At 36.9% G+C, this 21,194-nt stretch overlaps 1 protein-coding gene across 1 annotated transcript in view; it reads right to left on the minus strand.

The window, feature by feature from the left end:
* LOC108677183 (ligand of Numb protein X 2) overlaps positions 1-17,529 on the minus strand; it is a 39,205-nt gene extending 21,676 nt beyond the window's left edge. The window contains exon 1 of the mRNA XM_018165354.2: positions 16,847-17,529. The gene's annotated coding sequence lies outside the window, so the exon portion shown is untranslated. The remainder of the gene's footprint in view (positions 1-16,846) is intronic.
* Positions 17,530-21,194: the final 3,665 nt, after the last annotated feature.

The raw sequence follows: 21,194 nt of genomic DNA on the forward strand, positions 1-21,194 counted from the left end.
TCTGTCTGTCCGTCCGTCCGTGACCTCAAGTTTTCGTCGACGAGAAAATACGCTCTCTGTCACTCAATACTCCTTCCAGTTGCCGTATTGCGCCTAGTGTGAACGGAGTCCAGAGCTGGCAGCAGTATTCAAGGATAGGTATTGTACTGAGTACTGAGTTACATTTTTTCTATTTATAAACTGCAGAGCTAGCCTCTCAGGTGTTGCTGCTTTCGACGTGTATATATATATATATGGTATTCATAACTTTTGTATTTTCGTCACGTACTCTGTCAGGGATTTCAACAAACCTGCGACATCTTCTCTTACAAACACGGGGTGCAATGAAAGCGACAGAGTTCGTAAGAACAAGTAACATCTTAGAAATTCTATATCGTCTTACGGAAACCTGAGTGGTTGCCATAAGAAAATGGAATACATCTGGAATAATCATCTATTCAATTAACACTTATAGTTAAAAAATAGGGTTTGAAAATTTTTCATACAGAAATTTTAGAGTACGCACGCTGAAAATGAATAGTTAAAAAAACTGTAATGTAAACGGTATCAAGTTTGCGATGAAAACTCCTCCAAAATAACTACTTGCCTCAGCTGAAAAAACCGTTGCTTTGTCGAAATATAATTATTCAAATTCAGGTTATTGCGATTGACTTCATTAAGTCAGAAAAATATACTCAGAATTTATTCTGCATGTAACGCTGATAATAACTATAAGCATCGTCCAATTATTCGTGATTTTTAAGCAATAATTTTGCAATTATATAGTATTTCCTTCAGAACTATAGAGCTTTTATCGTGAATTTACGTTACTATGCATTATATTTGTACCCAGGCGTATTCGTGCGCGAGTTCCAAACATGAACCTACTTCCCTTCAATGAAATTTACAACGAATTATCAACGTCCCATTCAGCACAAATTTTGTAAAGTAAGCGAAAAGGATGTTATTTCTGCGATTATGAATGGGTAACTACTCTATCTTATAAAATAAAGCTATTTAAACGTTATTTGTTCCGTAGTGATATATTTAGAAGCGTTAATTTTGCATGGCTACGATTGGAAGGAAACAATTGATCACTAAAGAAGCCCGCAAACAATTTTTTCAGCCATATTATACCAGCCCAAGTAGCCAAACTAAGCGATGTTTTTATTCTACCCTAAGGCGTTGGCGCCAAAGGTGCGAGCCTAGAGAGATATTTTGGACGAGTTTTCCAAGAAAGGTCTCGCCTCAACACAGAGCTCAGGTGAATGATGCCCAGGGGGGAAAATCGTTCAGAGCCTAACTTGCAAAGAAGATACATGGGCGCTGGATTTTTCAACGTACCCCGGTCTAAGGGTTGTTTTATTTAACTAGTCCCTGTATTTTTTCACATTAAAAAAATGTTGAATGTACTTTTTTTAATGTGCGTGAAAAATGACGTTTTGTTAAAGTATCCATACAGAATCTAAAATAAAGAGATAGTAAATTAATGTAAATAATATAAATAATAACCCACGGTTCATATACTCAACTTAAGCATTACTTTTGTACCTTTGATTTTTCATGTATCAGAGTAAAGATTTAAATCCTGTTATAGAGTGGTTTTGATAGTAATCATTTGTTACTTACACGTTAACAGTAAAGCAGTTTCGATTTTCCTCTGTACTCTAGCAGTGCACACGCTCATTAAAATAGCGCCATATTTGTTATTTAATAACGACATACGGAGTTTAGCCTTAAGATTTTTAATGACTTTCAATTCTTCCTGCCCGTTTCCACACTTTTAAATGGCGACAATTTTAGCTGCGAGATTATCAAGTTTTAAATGAAGTCCAAATCCCTACCGTGACTGCAGTCGACTTCAAGATGGAGCCGAAAAACTTGAAATTCGAACTCATTCGAAATTTGTTCGCAGTCGAATTTTGGGATCACGAAGAACGTAAGTCCCAGCAGGACTAGCCGTCATTAGAAGTGAGCAGAAATTTAACTTTGGGACTAAGCCTTCGTAAAGACTTGCAGCAAATCTAACTTTTGTCCAGATCCTCATTAAGAGCAAGAACGCTGTTCTTCGGAACTTTTTGCTCTCCCTTCAATGCGAGCAAATGAACTTTCGGCTTTTCTGGTCACTGAGTTACGGTTCTACCGTCAATCTTATTTCTTCGGTTCAACTCAATTGCAAACAGTAACATGTGTCAAATACAGGAACAAATCTACTTTCTATCCTATTCAGGCTACAATTTTTGACATATTCATCACCTCTGAGGAGAACCCGCCATCAGATGAAAAGTTTAACCTCAGATGTTAATGCTATCGAGAATTTCAGTTGATGGTTAAACCGCATTGTTGACATGGAGGTAATTGTGACATTATGCACATATGCAAATTTAGGGACAGCCTTTCCTGACTCGGTTCAACAATCTATTTAAAATCCTTAAATTTCAAACCTTGATGCAAATGAAATTTCAATGGTGAACTGCACCAGTTTGTGTTCAGGATATTCGATTTGTGTAGTAGGCAGTACTCACCAATTTAACAGCGCAGTAAATTCATGCTTCCGCGAGCAAAGCAGCAAACTTACCAAAAGGCTCTTATTTGCCGGACCAACTCAATAGTCAATCAGCCAGCAATAAGCTTCTTTACGGCTCACTGCTTTCATTGCGTTGCCAAAGAAACGAAATACACTGGCAGGGCAAAAGAGGAGCTGGAGCTCCCAGCCTATAGCTAAGCAGATCAGTGTTCCTGTATGGACCGGGTGCTCTAGTGTCTGTACAGCGATTGGGAACAAAAAGCCTGCTTTCTCGAGTTCACGAAAGGACGAACCCGGTAAACAAACCGGTACCGTCTAGCAAAGGCCCTAATGGACTTTCCTCTTGAAAGAAGCAATTCTCTGTGATACGTGAAATATACTGCAAGAACGCTGCTGTTTGCTCACAGCCGCTTATAACAACAACATTGCGAGTTCCAAACACAGTTAGTTTTGCAGTGCGAATTCACTGAGAGTACGAGCAGCGAGAATCCGCTTATACGCCGCGAATTTGAGAATTTAATAAACATGAATGTGTTTTCCATGAAAGTACTCAATGAATTACGTCTTCTTCAAACTAATTCTTTCATAACAATACTTTTTAAAGATGCAAATACTCCCAGACACTCTTCATATCAAAGCTATCGGTATATGTAAAAATGAAAAAAGTGTTTTGGTCACAATTCACGAAGGTAACTAATGAATGCAGCCATCTATATATCCTCTCTACGTTCACGTTTTCTATAGAACCGCAGCTCAAGACCCTTATTTCTTCATATCTTTATCGATCATATTTTCCAGGCATATTTTTCGCAGAAGAATTAATACGCAAGTGTATTACAATACGCTTCTTGGTGCGCGGACTTCTTCCGTTATTTTGATTAACTTAGTTGAATCCTGGAACCAAAATTAACGAGTAAGTGTACTTATTAAGTGAGATCAAAGTGATAACTGTGAGAGTGAGACAGTGTGATAATTGTGAGATAGAGAAGACCTAATATAATTTGCGTTCTTTCATCTTACAGACAGATTGCAATATGTTGGTGCATGTTTCTCGATTATTGACACTCGCCATTATCCAACATTTAAACTTAATGTACACAGCTAATTAATTCAGGCAGCACACACACAAGTCTGGGTTGCAGCGCCCATGCCTCTCATGAGGCCACAACAAGCCCTGCGTCGCCGGCCTAAGCTGCCAGTGCCATAATTAAAGTCGATCGAGATGGCCATAAAAGGCCCCCACGAGACAAACAAACACGTAAGTCTGCGCTCCGCTCCGTGTTCCGTGACAAATATGTGCGTGTGTTTACATCTTTCGTGCATTTATAAGCAGCCACTAGATGCTTTATTGAGATAATAGTTACGCCAATTTATTTGTACAGTAAAAACACAGTTCCTAAACGAGTAAAACATCAAAGCTTTGATAATCCCCGAGAAATCTGCCCAGCACTACTGAAAAAAAGCGGTGATCGCATAAATGCTGGGCAGCTATTGTGGTTATTTTGGAGGCGTTTTCTGTCTGCGTATTCGCTGTTTATGCCATTGCTGTCACGGAGTTCAATTCTCGTGCTGCGGAGAGGCTGATGTAAGAAATATGTTTTCTTTTCAATTTTGCTATAGCTCGATGCTGACATTAAGCGCCCACAAGGGCTCCCACGCTCCTGTTATTTCTTATATGAAAAATATCTAAGAATGAATTAATTTCATTGTAACTTATACAAATAATGTCCATAAACGAATAAATATTCAGGTTGCTTTTATAGGAAATATCAATAAATGAATAAATATACTTGTTATATATACTCCGGAGACTTGTTTGCTACACACGAAGGCACCTCAGACTGCTCGTGTAGGCGTAGCAAATATTACTCTATAGGATCTTAATTATTTTGCCTCAGTTCCTTTGAACTAGGAGAGCTTTGAAGGAAGTTGTATTTCGATTCTTTGAAATAGAGATAATAATTGGATGAAAATGTTCTCTGAAGCATCTTTTCCCATTATTTTTTTATTCATCATTCTAGAGCTTCTCACGAACAAGTTCTTTTTACAACGTACTTCGTTTTAACGTTGGTTAGAAAAAATTTGCCATAGTTACTTTCAAAAACATTTCTTATTATATTTAGCAACAGAAATACCAGGTACAAAAATATCTCAATTGAAAGGTGATAGTGAAAAATTTGCAGAACTTCAGTGATGATATTCTCTTCGAATTTAGATTTCTTTGTATTCCTTTCTGTGGGACGATGTTGAAGGTGCTGTCCTAATCGAACGCGTTTATTGAAATCATTTCAGTGAAAAAATGAAGGCTTTTGATGATGAACTTCCCATTAATTCACAAGTATTATTATATTCAATTTTCCAGATATTTACTATACCTCCTGAAAATTCTGCAAAACAAAGAATATCCTTTCGTAGAAACTGGAAAATCCACTTCAAGCTCGGCTAAGATTAAAAACAAAACAATTTTTCTACAAAAAAATTCTTTGCTGATAATTCATCACCAATTTACTGTAGTAGCCTTCCATCGTTCCTGGTTGCGATCAATAACGCGGAAAATTTAATCGCAAATTTCTCTTTTTCACCGGCATATTGTAAATTCGTTTCATAAGAATCGCGAATTTCGATTGGTAATCGATGCGTAGTTTTAAGGCCCAGAAATAGGCGCTGCGCTCACTTCACTCCCTAAGCCAGGGGCTCGGGAGGCAGGCGCTGCGCTCACTTCACTCCCTAAGCCAGGGGCTCGGGAGGCAGGCGCTGCGCTCACTTCACTCCCTAAGCCAGGGGCTCGGGCGGATTGCTAGCGAATGGTTTTTATGAAGCGCCTAACGTCCCTTGTAATGTCCCAGCCTCGGCGCTCACCCAAAGCGAGACGCGGCTACAAATTAATCTAAATAAGGAACAATAAAATCAAGTCTATTATACAGTTTTGCAAATTTATAAAGGAGGAAATTTGATTACTTTATGGGACAATGTTCAACGTCCCAATAAAATGGAAAATATTGTTCAAATTGTAAATAAAATAATCATCAAATTGTATTAAATGTATTGCCAAGCTTCAATATTAGTGCAGATTAAAAATCTTCAGACTACAGGGCGTAAACAAAGATCCGTAGAATATTATCATAGTAATAGAGCAAATTGAGAATCTCGATTAAATAGTATAAATATAAATAATAACTAAATTGTACAATATTAATTTATCTCTCGGAAACCCTTTATAGCATTTTTTAGCAGAAAGCTTTGCAATAAAGTCCAATGTATAACTCGTCGTTGCAGTCGGGCAACACTCTTTAAAAGCTCTCTTTGCTCTTGCATATAATGGCAACACAGCAATTGCCTTCATATGTCGTAATAAAACTCACACGCCCTCAGGAGCACGCGCTGTGTCGTTCAATAACGCGCTTCCTAAAGCTTCATAAAGTTCTCTATATTACTGCAGTAACGACGAAATGGTCCTCTCAATACTTGGCATCTACGAAGAAATTGTTAATATGAACTCTAAGCGCAGTAAAAATGCTACTTATGAAATACAAACAGCCGGGCACTGCATTGTATTGCCCGAGGAATTAAAACATTTCTGTGGCATCGTGCATTCATGGTCATTTCAAAATGCTGGCAACAGGAGCAGAGGTGGTGCAGCAAAATTTATCGCCTCACGAGCTTTTCGAATTCATTCTGTCGAATTTTTTTTATTGTATTGTTATATTTATTATCATTGTAGATATAAATTTGATTTTCGTAGTATTTACACGCCTTTAAATAGGCTATTAGTCTCGTGTACGAATATTAACTTAGTTATCCACAGTTTATTGGCTGAACGATAATCTAACTATACTTAAGATCCAATCCAACCCCACAAATCGATTCAACGCAACACTATTCAAACGCCACGAAATAATCAGTTCTATTTAATTCCTTTGACAATCGTGTGTGATTTTTAGTTCCTCGTAAAAGCCGAGTCACGTGTTTCGATGTCCCAATAGAATTCCCGCAATAGAGAATTTAATATTCTCTTTGCTCTTTCTATCGTTTTTTGTTCCTACAGAAATGCATGTATTAAACCAAGTCACTCAACGAAGTGATCGATCACTGGCCATAAAACGCACAAATGAAATCAAATTGGCGAATAAATCGAAAGTAAATAGCGAGAGTCTTTAAATTAAACAACTGTTTTTTTACGTAGTGGACAAGCTTTCGGAATGAAACTCATCATGCGCTACAGAGACCAAGAGAAAGTTGGCTTCTATTCCGCGTCGTTCAAGTCAGGGATACGAAAGAAGGAACGTCCTTTCGTATGTATTACTTCGCTTCATTCGAAAGTATTATTGTGAAGAATTTCTACAGAAACAGTTTAAAAAAGGTTGAAGCCCTTCGCTTCCAGGGGGACTGCTTACAATTGCAATGCAATATAGCACACGGCCACTGCTTCAAGGCGGTCTACATGGTGATTGTGCATGCCATACAATAGAGCTTGCGTTTGGTTACTATTTGCTTCAAAATATATATCGGTAACTAAATGCACGCTTACAATTTATTCGTGGCTGCCACAGCAACGGCCTGCATGCTTGTCTTCAGTGTTGCGTAGCTGTCGGCTCGATTTATGTCAGTTGCTGCCACCCTTTTCGATTAGGTAACGTTTCCTGCTATATGACATGCATCGCAATTAATTCGTCTTCAATGAATTTCAGTAACCAATATTCTTTTGCCGACTAATCAAACTGGTATAAAAATTTTACCGTCACATCCAATGTAGAGTTCGTTTTACTCTTCTGCGGGATCGGTATCAAAGAACGGCAATCAGAATTGTGATAAAGAACGTGTGTGAAGCTAGAAACTTTTAATCTTTTATCGATCGAGAAATTTTTCAGGGAAAAAACAGAATGGGTTCTTGATTTTTTTTCCTGACAGTTTCGCTCGTCTAAAGACAAGATTTAAACGTTTCTCGAAATAAAAGCAATTCGGTACTGGGGAAAGGAAGTTGTTATTTTTGCCGATTTCTTGAATAGCATATGTCGCTTATTCTGTGATGAAATAGAAATATATGGATTTCATTCCATTATACGAGGTAAAACAAATCTGAAACTGAACTGAAATGGAATCCTTTTCTCAACAATATCATCTCGCCATAATCGTTACAATGATTGTCCATCAATATATTTGAAAATATGACTTTCCAGTACATTTAAACAATCTCTACAACTATTAATCCCAAAAATTGTACCTTCTCGTCAGCGAATTCCTCGCATCGATACTCGATACTTAAAAATTATTCCTCATGCATGAAATCATCCAAAGCATGAAATTCACACAGATGGTGAACGCAAGTAATTTTAACCTCTCATTAAACTATGAGAAAATGTAAGCTAACTTGAGCAAGATTTCGTTCGCTCGCATTATCATAGCAGCAATTTGCCAAGGGATGAAATTACCTCAGTAATCAGAACATTTCGAACGATTTTCATGCAATTTTTGGGTGCGCCTGAAAGAGAACAAATTGCTGGTACAAAACATAATGAGTTGGTGTCAGAGGCATGATTGTAATGTCAGAATAACTGGCGCTTTGAAACGTGCAATTTCATTTATTTGTTGACGTTCTCGATCTTTGGCGCGAATACGCAAGCTTCCATGAATGCATAGATATGTGGTTTCAAATTTCATAAAAAGGGTTTCATGCAAAAGGATGCAAGTTTTGACGCATTTCTATGTCAGCGAAATAAGAGCCTGTCATGACAGCCTACGCTGTTTGAGAACCCCTTGCACCGAGCGCGTTTCATAACATGGCTTTGTCGGGGCAATAACCCGCTCATGTTATTCAAATTATCTCATTTGTAGAATGCAGATCTGTATTATATTGTTGCTGTATAAAGAATGCACTGCTGTGTTATTATACATCAGCCCCAGCTCATTATTTAAATTGGATAATTTGCCGTTAACACGATATAGGAATTATGTTCTTGTTCCAAACTTTAATTTCTTATCATATCTTATCAAAATAATAGAGTGAAACCTTTTATGACTCAATATTATAATTTTCAGCCTTTTTTCACGAGCAAATGGGATTTTTTGCTGAATGCTTTTTTGAAAATCTTACTCCTTGTACAGTATATTATGCCCTTGAACAGCAATACGAAGTTAAGCCCCCGGCCTAAACATTCTTAGAATTTCATAGGATAGAATTTCCGTGCCAGAGAAATCAGACTATCAAATTTTCATGCAGTGTGAGCCTCATCTGCGACTAAAATGTAAAATCCACTTAACAGACTTAGCAGTTGTTCATGGATCCTCTGGAATTCTGATTATAAAGTGGCTATTTTTTGCCATTACCGCATCGTATTTTAAAGCAGGTTTGTCAGCAGAATATAATTAACATTCAAAGCAGAAAAGCACGGCTCAATTTTCCATAAATTAGGTATTTGATTGTAAGGAAGTCAATCGAAGAAGTCTAGATGGACTTAACACAACGCATTAACAGGACAACTGTTAAGTCACAAGAGGCCTTCTCAGACCAAATTATATGTTAAAAGGGAAGCTCTTGAATTATTTGCAATAATTTTGCGCAAGAATTTGCAACAAGAATCTTTCCACCTGCATGCCATTTAATTTGTACATTATGATTCGGTTTTCTCGGTAAAGGCCATTAAAATTCTTAATATTATATATGAACATTTGCCTCGTTGTCCAGAAGTGCGATTATAAAATCCTGACAAAAACCTACTATGTACTTCATTTCAGTCACCAAGGATTTTAAAAGTTGAATAACAGCTCATGGACAGGATTAGAACATGACGATACCGCCAAATTATTTCCACTAAGTCTCTTTGATACCGCAACTTGCATTGCGGTAATGTAATTTTAAACTTATTTTCGTATCTAGATTAACATGAAGGAAGCAAATCAGAATGATATGAATTCAAGTTCGCGCTGTAAAGCACCTCTGGGTGGACGCTGCGAGCACGTGTGAGACTCGACAAGTGTGCGACATCGCAGCTGTGCGGTGACACCACCTGCAGTGTACCAGCCAGTGTACCAGCCAGTGTACCAGCCAGTGTACCAGCCAGTGTACCAGCCAGTGTACCAACCAGTGTACCAGCCAGTGTACCAACCAGTGTACCAGCAGCCAGTGTACCAACCAGTGTACCAGCAGCCAGTGTACCAGCCAGTGAACCAGCCAGTAAACCCGACCTTGGTTCAAAATAGTGTTGCTTGAAATGATTAATCTTCATAAGTCATGTATGGAGATCATGAGAATCTGCCAAAAAGTAACGCAAACGAATTGAGTGCATTGCACTAAAAAAATGCCTTAGATCGTGGATAAAATATTGAATCTTTTCCTTGCTTAGAAAAAGTACGTTCTCCTTACATGCACTAACTTCAAACTACTAGGACATTTGTACTGTTATTACGCAAAATAGTCACCGACAGAAAAACAAGCAAAACGATCAACCATCATTATTTAAATGTTTTTAAAATTATCATTACTTTCAAGATTACTTTCTTCGTGCATTGGTATTGTCTAGAAGTCTCGCTTCCAGTGGCAGGGGGAAATTCAAGGGATATCATATGTCCAAAACATTGTTGTCTAATAAACATATATCTTTCATTTTAGCCTATTATTTTACAGTAGATTTCTGGTAATGAGCAAGACATTTTGAGATATAACCAATTACTATATAAGTAATACTGTGGTTATACTGTAAAGTAATACTTTCCAGTATAAACAATTACTATATAAGTAACACTGTGAACATTGTTTTTTTTCCAAAACAAGCTAAGCCAGTGGGGATTTAAGGTCGATAAGGTGGAGCTATTTTATTTGTAATTCGAATTGATTGCGAGCTTGCCGGCGTTCAGAAGGCTTGCTCTGTCACGCGATGTTTCGATCGATGCACAAATATACTACTTAGTTTGCCAAGCTTGTGAATTGATACTTCTGATTAAATAAAGAATACGTTTGCTGATTAATCCATGCGTAAATAAATAAAAATATAACTTAAACAATATTTTCCATCAAATTGCACACATTTAAACGCTCTAAAGTTTGTGGCGATGATTAAGCATAAGGTATAGTAAAATATATTAAAAATATAATAAACAATATACCAGAAGTATACAATATTTATACACTTCATATAATTAATATTAAAATTACCAACGATCCATAATTCTTAGTGAAAGTAACATTAATGGCAAATGCTTCATTGAAGAGATAGTCACAGATGCGTCCAACTTAAGGTTTTATTTATGAAATAAATACACCTCAAATTGACGTGTATTAGGTACTAAAAATCGATTAGCACGTCCAAGGTAAACAAAGGAATGTTCTTTATCATGGATGAAAAAATTGAGCTGAAAGAACTTTGAAATTCAGACGACCTCTGCGACGACCCGTCGGGAGCCACTAAAAATTTGGCCGCAAGTTCTCTCTCGGCTTCTTTATTGAGGCCCAAGACACGGAGGGAAAAAATCTGGACGGAAACTTCTTGGAGATTTCTTTTATTTTGTCGGTCATGCAGCGCGGGCTCCTTTTGTGGCTGCCTTGGAACTACTAAAATTTCCAGTAAATTCTCGACTCTAATTTCATCAGTTCTGCTGGACAAGGAATGATCGTTGGGGTAAAACTTCGACGCGGTTGAGATCGCAATTTAACCGATGATATTTTTCAATTTATTGCATACATCATGTTAGTTTAAAATTCGATCAGGAAAATACTGAGAAGGAAAAATTGGTATAAGATATGACATTTAAAAATTTGAACAAAGATCACAAAAAATTGGGAAAATAATACGTAATAAATTCCCACATTTATTATAAATATTTGGTAAGTACCATTACCGCAATAAGCGTTTCACTTTGAACATAGTGTTCTGTTACATTCGAATTCCTGTATTTGATTCCAGAATATCGACTCATGAATATTTTCGCAGGTGAAATAGAAACATTCTTAAGCATATGAATCCCGAGGCATGGATTCGGAGAGCGGAGTAAGCGAAATTCTTCTTACATTGTCACAATTAAAGGCTAAATGATGATACGAGCGGGCATCTGAAGATAAAGCATGAGAACATTAAATTTTATTATAGTTTTGGTTTAAAATACATTTATTTAATTGAGCTAGAGAAAATAATAATACTTAATAAACTTTTTAGCAGCATGCTATTGGTGAGAGAAAATCCTCGCAGTCAAGTTATCGGACTGGAACAATAATCGTACATTATTAGTTGGTTATTGAGAAGGCAGAATAAAATATGCAATGCTTTCTGATTTACTTAATTATCTCTATTGCGAAGTCAAACATGGTTTAGCTGTGAAAAACTGCTGTCTAACGCTATAGTAGGTTGAGTTTTTTTCATTTTTCTAAGTGATCATTATGAATAGTTTTTTTCCCAACCATCCTCTTTGTGAGTATTCTTGAATTTGTATAGCATATTTTCTTTCAAATTTTAATAAGTGTTTTTAATTTTTATTTATTTTTTACGCCTAAAATTGTACAGCAATCTCTCGCATAGTTTATGTTAAAATTAAGCAACTCTGTAACGTTCATTAATCCGAGCATCTCTCGGTCATCAAAGTGCCAGCAATCAAGCTTTACGCCGGCAATATTACTTCAATAAGAAAACTTCAGCTAGAACTCAGTTAATAACGGCGATAACAAGCTTGATATGAGCGCCTCAATATCCAGCGACATTTTATCAGCCGTATAACTCGGAGGAAAATTGAGCTAAAATTTTGTTTTAATTTAAAACCTATAATTAATTTTTAATCTCATGAAAAACATCGATTTTTCCGCGGCATGGTTTTTTCGTTTAAACATCGCTACCATGATAAATTTTTCATTAGAACTCACCATGTGTCATTATATTATTTTATATCCACTCAGTTTAATACAATATCAGCGAATATTGCGTCAAGACGTGAAGGTTCATCGCGACTAATAATATAAATAGCATACACAAATAATTGTATTTGCAAGCACAAAAAAGACAACATGGGTTTAAGCGTGCGGGTTTAAGCACGCATTGAAATTAAATATTATGTCAAAAGCCATCCAGAAATCTTTTAAATTTTCAAAGACAAGTCTAAGATGCCTGGAAGTGTTCAGTCATTAAATCATTAAGTATCATGGTCATGCTGCCAGACAACCTGATTTTTTCAAAAGTCCTTTCCTCACTGACTGGCTTCAAATGGGATATAGTATGATTCTAGCTTACTCTTTAGTTTCCACTTCACCGCGTTGAGCACTCGTGACAACGCTTGATAATGAACAAATTAGTAGCGGATTGCTATCGCGTTTAAACCATCACTTTACAGATTGTAAGCTGCGTCAGCTGCTTCATAGTGCTTGCTTGTCAGAAATTTTAAGCAAATCAAATAAGATGTTTTTATCTAGCATTTGAATTGATGTAATGTGTGAAGCAAGCGACAGGTAATTGTAATCGCACTATAGCATATTCTCGGTATGCAGGTGGAGAGTGCATTGCCTTGCAACATTTGAGAAGCTCTCACATTTTTCTACGTGTCCTGCTTCTCAGGGACAATTATTCAGTTATAATTTGCACGCAATCATATTGTCGCATGTGAACGTAAAGCCAAGAGTTTATTGTTCATTTCATTAATTGTTCATTTCATTCATTAATCATTTGTTGATTGTGCAAATAGTTCACTAAATGACGTTCGATCATAGTAACAATAATATATCATTATTTTTTTCATTTTTAAAAGAAAACATATCTCTGCAAATTCGGATGCATTCACTTAAATTTTATCAAGGACATTGTGCAGCCGTTGTTGTGCAACTTGAGAGCAATTGAACATGAAAGCATTCATGCTAATAGTTTTATAGTTTCGCATCACTTTCAAAGGCTGCTGCGTCGTAACATTTTAAAATAATTTCCTCAGTTGATCTATCTCTAGCAAAATTTTTATCTTGCGTTCGTGCTTGAGAAAAACTCGAAAGCAAACTGGAGGACATAATTACGGAGCGTCGCTGCTGCACAAAAGGGTCGAAGGTCGACTTCGTTTTGCGACTTCCTTCAAAAAGCTAGCGAGGAGAAAGTATTTTTCGGTCGAGTGGAAGGACAGTTTTGGAACCTTTTGGAGGACGGGTTACATAATGGGAGCCGCTGCTGTGGTGCCGGGCAAGTGAGAGTCTTGTGCAATCTGTCGAAAGTCTTCAGTAGACTACAGCTGGCCATGCAATGGCCTTCGATTTACTGCCTATGAAGGTAAAGAGAGATAAACTGTCTTTCTTCTAACGGGTTTTACAGAGGAATCAAAGGCCTAGGGTTATTTATTATTTATAGAATTAAAAAAACTAAAACTTCAATTTTTTTGTTTTAGACGATAAAAATTTGGTGTTTGATTGATTTTTTTCTGGAAAAAAGTTTTAGTTTTATGTACCTAACGCTGCTCTACTCACTACAGTGAATCAAATCTACAGTTATTCCTCCGTTATTATACGGGTGTGAACATAACCAAAATCCTGATCAAATTCTCCTGTACTCCAAGCCACGTTAAACCATTACCACACACTGCGCAGTATTCGGTGCGTGATGTTCCACTACCAAGGCAATGTTGGCGCAGTGAATTAATGTAGCATAGCACCAGAATACGTGACTTGGGCGCTATCCGGGCTTACATTGCTACCAGAATTCTGCCGTGAATGACCGCAACTCGCAGTCTATAGGAATTTATGTGTCATGGATATTCACCACTGGAACCCCTTAAATTTATCACAAACTTACAAGGTATTTTTGAGGCTGACAATTAGTTGAATCGGAAATTTCATGAATGAGCATGAAACTTACACAAAATTTTAAACTTATCTTGGATGCAAAGCTATATTCTTTTTTCTTTGCTATTTATTGCTTTCAAAATTGCTGGCTGAAATTAGAAATGGCGGAACTACAACACGGAAGCTAAGAACTCCAAGCGCACAAGAAGATTCCAAGTTCCGTAAAGTCTTGCTAACTATACGACATGATTGCTGCTTAAAAAACTTACTAGCAACGCGGGACTCCAAAGTTAGGCTAAAAAGCTCAGCAGAAGTTGACTGCCTTACAGCAGCAACGTACAATTGACCCACGCCGAACACCCCGCACTGCTGTGCTGTCAGTTGAGTAACTCTGAAAACCTAGCGTTTGAAGGGAAAATGAATCGTGGAGTTAAATGTTGTGTGTTTGATTTGGAAACATAGAAAAATTTTCATTTTATCAGGAAGTCGGATGATGAATAATGCACTCATTCAGTAATTATCGACATCCTAAGGATAGATATACATACATCCATATATAGCTTATTAAACGTTTTAGATAATCTTGTTCTTATTTTAATACACACATAGTGGAGTAAAAGCGTCATCTTCACTCAAGCTGCAAAACTTTTTAATTTATTCTTCTCCTGCGTCGGTGGGACGAATCTCATGACAAGCTGGCACGACAGGCGTCGTAAACAATAAAGAAGAAAATTACATTGGATTAAGCATATAACACCTCTCTTTTAATAAACAATGCATTTCAGAGGCGGGATTCCGCTGGCAGTGAAAATCATTCCATGCCAAGCTGCACAAACAATCAAATTAAAAAAATAATAATTAATATTAAAGCTGAAGTATCACTCGTTCAAATAAAAAGTCTTAACGAGCCTTCGAAATAATTAGTGAAGTAAGAATAAGTCAGAGACGAATTGTCTCTGACTTATTCTTATGTCTCTCTTATCTTATGTCTCTCTTATTGTCTCTGGTCTCATCAGTAAGAGACGAATTGTCTAATTGGCGGTTATTCTAGAGAAAAAGTCTCAAATGTATTTTCAGTGCCCATCATTTTCTCCCAGAAATGCTAATTGTGCGGCATTAGCGTATTCAAAGTTTGCCGTTCTTAGGAGAAGCTTCGAAGCAATATTTGTATCTGCCAGTAAGATACTGCACTTTTCTTAGAGCATCCAGGCTCGTGATGAATAATCGTAGTTTTTAATATTGAATTGATTCTAATTCAATTTTATTTTGAGTAAAAAAATTCTTTAAATAGAGTTTGAGATGAGTTTGTGCTTGATCCATCTGCTTTTGATGTAATTGCCATAAATGGAAGTAAATGTTCCCGGCGCGATTAATTGCCTATAAACAACTTTAATTTTCGTGGAGAAATTTTCATAGCCATTATTTGATTATAAATAATGTAGTTCCGTGTTGGAAGACTACGGCTGCTCTTGCAACGGTCGAATTTAGTTTTCATTTGAACTTAACCTGGCAGCTCTTGAGTCGTTCAAAGTTAAATTATACTTTATTTTTCTGACATAAGCCTCGATCGCTTGCTGATTTCTAGGTCGCCCTCGGCGATAGAACTCAGAAAAAAAATCCTAAAACCCAGAGAAATTTGTGTTACTTTTTCCTAATGAACCTTCAATTAATGGTAGCCTGCATGCGGCGAGTCACGGAAAATTTTGTCAGCTTCTGTGACATTTGCTGCTTCAGTGTCGGTGTTTCGTCGCTGTTTAAAGACGGAACTATTATTTTAAGTTTTTTGAACGATTTACATAACTGTCTCATTCGTTCATATCTTTTTTAACGTCTCATTTCTTGCTCACCTTCGAACTTATCCGTAGTTCCAACGTTTGGAAAGCGCCCTCGAAGTTTTGGACCTGATGTCACAATAATCTCTTCGTAGAATGAATAAAATAAATAAAAAAAGAAATATATTTATGTTATAATTCATATTTGACATATTCATTTCCAGGAATTATGAAAATTTTGCTTCTGTTTACAGTAATTAGAGAACTGTGAAGGTCTGCACCAATACAGAGTTTATACTTTTGAGCACGGGAAATTTTTGAAAGGAAGGCACGACACCAAATGCATTATAAACAAAACTAGTACAATACAGACGGGTTCAACATACTACAGTACAGCGCAGTGGAGTATTGTGCAGTGCAGTGCAGTAAGCACAGTACAATATAGCGGCGTCGACACTTAACAGTAAATTAACGTTCTTCACTTGTTAACAGAAGGTCTAAAAACCGGTCCTTTGACCAGATCTATCGAAAACCAACAGCGAAGCTAAAAAGCTACTGAACTCTTAACATGTCAGAGGGCGGGATCCACATCTAGCCTGAGCATATGCTGCTACATAATCTCTACATACGTATTTTGTTTAAAAAAATGACTTTACTATCAGCGTTGTACTTATTTATAATCAATACACGATGTTCAGACATGCGATTTATCCAACGCCAACCCATGAAATGAATAACCTCAAAGATTGGAATTCAAAAATAAAAGTTCATAATTCATACAAATAATAATAATTCACACATGCAACAGACACGGGCGTTCTGAAAATGATTACTTACCTTCTACAGTACTGTTTGCTCAGCCAAGAATTTTGTTAAACGTTCTTTAAAATCTTCGAAATCGAAAAACAACTTCAAAGTTAAAAATTTCGCCAACTAACGAAACTTTCTATGATGTTTAGCTCGTTCCATGCTCACTAAAACGCTCGTTAATCCAATCAAGAACTAAATCGGCAGCAATTGAGGTGGCATTTTACCCTCCATCCCTCGCTCAACACTATTAGTATCAGCAGAGTTTCTATTTAATAACATTTATTTTGACATTAAAACACTCGGTCTTCCGGCTGTGGCCTTTCGCATAGCCAGCTTAGCATCGCATTAAGTCTGCTTCAGTTCCCTGACTTTATTATAACAGCGAAACATAAGATGTTTATAAAAAAATTCAACTTTAGGAAAACTGATTTTAACGATACAAACGGAAAATGTTTTTAAAGTGACATCGAACCTAAACACAAACTCTGTTACTAAGTCACTGGTATCTGACAGTATTTAATGAACAAGACCAAATGTATTTTAGAGTGGGTATATATGTAACTTTAAAAAGCACCCAACATATAGTCTATATTTTTCAGTTTTATAACTGAAAATTAGGAGAAACTTTAATTGAACATTAACAGAAAAACACGTTGGCTGAGCGAGAGCTAGAGGGACGTCTCGCGATCGGGAGCGTGCTATATAACCTCCCAAACTCGCGGCTCAGCGCGCACTGATAGCGTGGCTGGACGCCTTGGAATTTATATGGCCTGCTGCAAACCAAATGGAAATGCTGCACGTCAAGTATAAATGATGTAATCCACACGACATATTTGTAACTCACACGGGACTGATGCACGTCACACGGTAGGTCCAAGTTACTATTTTCTGTATCTAAAGCTGTCAACTCAAATCACATTTAGGTTTTGAACATGAATGATCAGTTGAAATTATATTGTGTTCACACTTCAAAGCAATATTTGATTAATAACGACAGGCTGCGCTTCAAATGTTGACCCGTTTCAAAACTGGACTCGAAAAATCGGAGTCCGAAATTTCGAAAATTTGGGCATTTTGGGTCGTTTGCTTGGCCTGGCCAGGCAAATTCTATAACGAGATTTGTGCGGGCAATTAACAAACTGAAAAGATTTCCTCGCTTAAAACGAAATCTAAACCTTTGGATTTAATTAAATGAATTTAAGTCACTAACTATTCAGTTACCAAAAAATCGAATGCTCCTTTCTTCCATTAAAACTCCTTTGATTCTCCGGCGAAACAGTAGGTACATGAGGTCATTGAGCGGTTAAAGGTTTTTTTTTTTTGCCAAGGAAAATTTTTTTTGTCAAAATATTTGTTTTGTCAACACGCCTCATTTTGAAGTGCAGGCAATTGAGTTTCATGGAACGGCCCTGGTGTGGTATTTATGAATTTTTTTATTTATGAGTTAAATCCGTAATAATTTGACGAATATCAAAGAAAATAGTCGCTAGAATTCTTTGGAATGTTTGTCTTCCCGAATTTCTTTTGAAGCTGTCTGATGCGAGTAGACTTGCATCAGTTATGACAAAGTTACCCCTTGATGAAACATCCGTGCAATACCTGCCTCCATCTAACTAACTAACATTGTGTTATCTGTCGTGATGCCTGATGTTCAATGGCCCGATGTCTGCACGGACCCTGTTCAGGGGCCGCCCGATGCCTACACGGACCCGTTCACTAGCTCGATGCCTACACGGGCCCTGTTCAGTAGCCCGATGCCTACACGGGCCCTGTTCAGTAGCCCGACGCTTACACGGGCTCTGTTCATTGGCCCGATGCCTACACGGGCCCTGTTCAGGAGCCCGATGCCTACACGGGCCCGATGTTCTATGGCCCGATGCCCGCATTGACCCTGTTCAAAGACCCGATGCCTAGATGGTCCCTAGCTTTTCGGTGGCTCGACGGTCATCGTTGTTCAATTAAACAATATACAAGCTACACCACAACCTCAATAAAATAAAATTAAAGCTGCACCCAAACTCAATAAAATAAAAGCTACACCATAAACTCAATAAAAATAAAGTAAAAGCTACACCACAAACTCAATAAAAAGTAAATAAAAGCTACACCACAAAATCAATAAAAAATAAATAAAAGCTGCACCCAAACTCAATAAAATAAAATAAAAGCTGCACCCAAACTCAATAAAATAAAATAAAAGCTATTTTTTATTAACTCCAAACTAATTTTCTGCATTTATCTGTGTTCTAGATTTATCGAACTGACGATGGAGCTGGTCTCCGAAACGTTTTCAAAAGAGATATGCTAAATTTTTGTGGTGTTTTCTTCGCTTTTAAATTAACAGTAGGGTTTCTTCATCGTCTGTTTCTACTCAAATAATTAGAAGCAGTAGGATCTGTTTCTACTCATTTCAAATCATTACCTCATATTCACTAGAAACGAACAATATAATCTACAGAGACGGCAGCACAATGACGCAACCAGGATTTAAATTAACCCCAAAATTTAAGCAATTTCGAGATTTCAGAAGTAAATTTTGATGTACTGCTGGATTTAATAATAGGAAAATTATGTTAAAATTAATCAAAAGCAAATTTATGGAATTTTGAAAAAATAAGAGAATAATTGCTGCATTAAATTGTTAGAGAATTCGCTCGCACATCAACGTAGAGTTGAATTTGTCACATCTATTTTAAGTGTGAAGAGTAAATTAAAAAAATTTGATGTCAAATTTCGAATTAATTGGAATAACAAATTTTAACTGCATATGTATGCGCTACCAAGTCGCAGCGTAAGCGCGAGAGAAAACAAAGCGATTCATAAGTAAAGCTCTCAATAAAAAAGTAAAGAAATGTTTCTGTTGTGCAGGACATGATATTGTTCTCCTAAATACAGGCCCGGGTAAGGCAGACACACAAAAAAAAAATAAAAAAAAAATTTAAACTCACACTCATTCCTAAACAAAAGCATATGGCACACATATTGTCTTCTCAAGCAATATCAAGAAATTATCAACTGGAAAAATCGAACGATCATAAAACTCTTCTCAAAATAACGGGTCAGTTTAAAACTTATCTTAAATTAACTGCCTCATTTTCGATCAAATTACCGCCCCTGAGGCGGTAATTTGATCGGTAATTTCCTAAGCTCGTAAACATGCTACGGCCGTCGTCCTCAGTTACATGGAAAACTCTTCTAAATTACCAGGCGAGACGTCGCACCAAGTATGCTCATAAGGTCCCGTCTCAGCTTTAATTTACGCCTAACTTGCCCGAATAATTTATTGTCAAGGAAGTTTTTTATTGGCAAACTCTTGTATTGGCCCAAAGAGTTTAAAAAATATATGGATGGCTCTCACAGTCGTGCGCTCGAGGAGTTTCATTACAGTGCGCGGCCTCATTAGGCTGGGGAGAATGATGGGAATAAAATTTAATTGAACAAACAGTTTTCTTTTCACATCCAATACAATTGGTACGACAGTTTTATTGCCGCATGCAATAACACTAGTTTTAGATGTGCAAATGAGTTCATTGGGGGCAATCAGTTTTTTAACCCTCTAATTTTACTGAGATTGTCTACTTAGTCACACACCATGTTATTGGCACTGGCTAATTCACTTGGACAATGATTGCTTTTCCACGTCCAATTTCATTTAAAGAAGAGTTTCACTGACTCGTACAATTTTAATGACATAAGCTGTTTATTGACGCTGACATTTTCATTGTTGTCAACATTGTCAACAACTATACTTGCAGGGAATAATTTAACTCTGTACTCTGCATGTCAGGAAATTTTATTATTTTTTCAATGTGTCAAGCACTAAAAGAATATCTCAATACTCAATTTTTTCTAATGTTTAATAACAATGCTTGCGATCCATTTATTTCAAATTCATTGAGAATGGTTTGCTCTAGCGACGACCATTTGTGAGGGGAGAGGGAACATTGTTTGCAGCCACGCCCTCAATGTTGGCGTAGGGAAATTAGAAGGCCGCTGTTGGGTCATTGAGATGCAAACTCGAACTAAAGAAAAGGGGCGGAATATTTAAGAGGAAGCTGACAAGACAAAGTTCTCATGACTTACAAAACTCTCATTCTTGTCTCGGGCAAAGTCAGGCAAGTCTCGGCACAGTTAATCGCGCTTGCCACTTTTTGGATTCTTTGTGAGAGATTTGCCCGTCTCTGAAGATGGATTTCATTTTCTTAGAATTTTAGACTTTGAAAATATAACCAATGTCAAATAAATGCCTTAACAAACACGGATTAAATAAGATCAAATCAGTTTTATATTATTGATTCCGGAAAGACTTTAGATTAGAGTCGTAAAATTTACGCCTAATTTGAATATCATTAAAATCTTGTCATTTACATTTAAT

Source organism: Hyalella azteca, unplaced genomic scaffold (assembly GCF_000764305.2).
Source record: "Hyalella azteca isolate HAZT.00-mixed unplaced genomic scaffold, Hazt_2.0.2 contig6587, whole genome shotgun sequence".
Classification (NCBI taxonomy): domain Eukaryota; kingdom Metazoa; phylum Arthropoda; class Malacostraca; order Amphipoda; family Hyalellidae; genus Hyalella; species Hyalella azteca.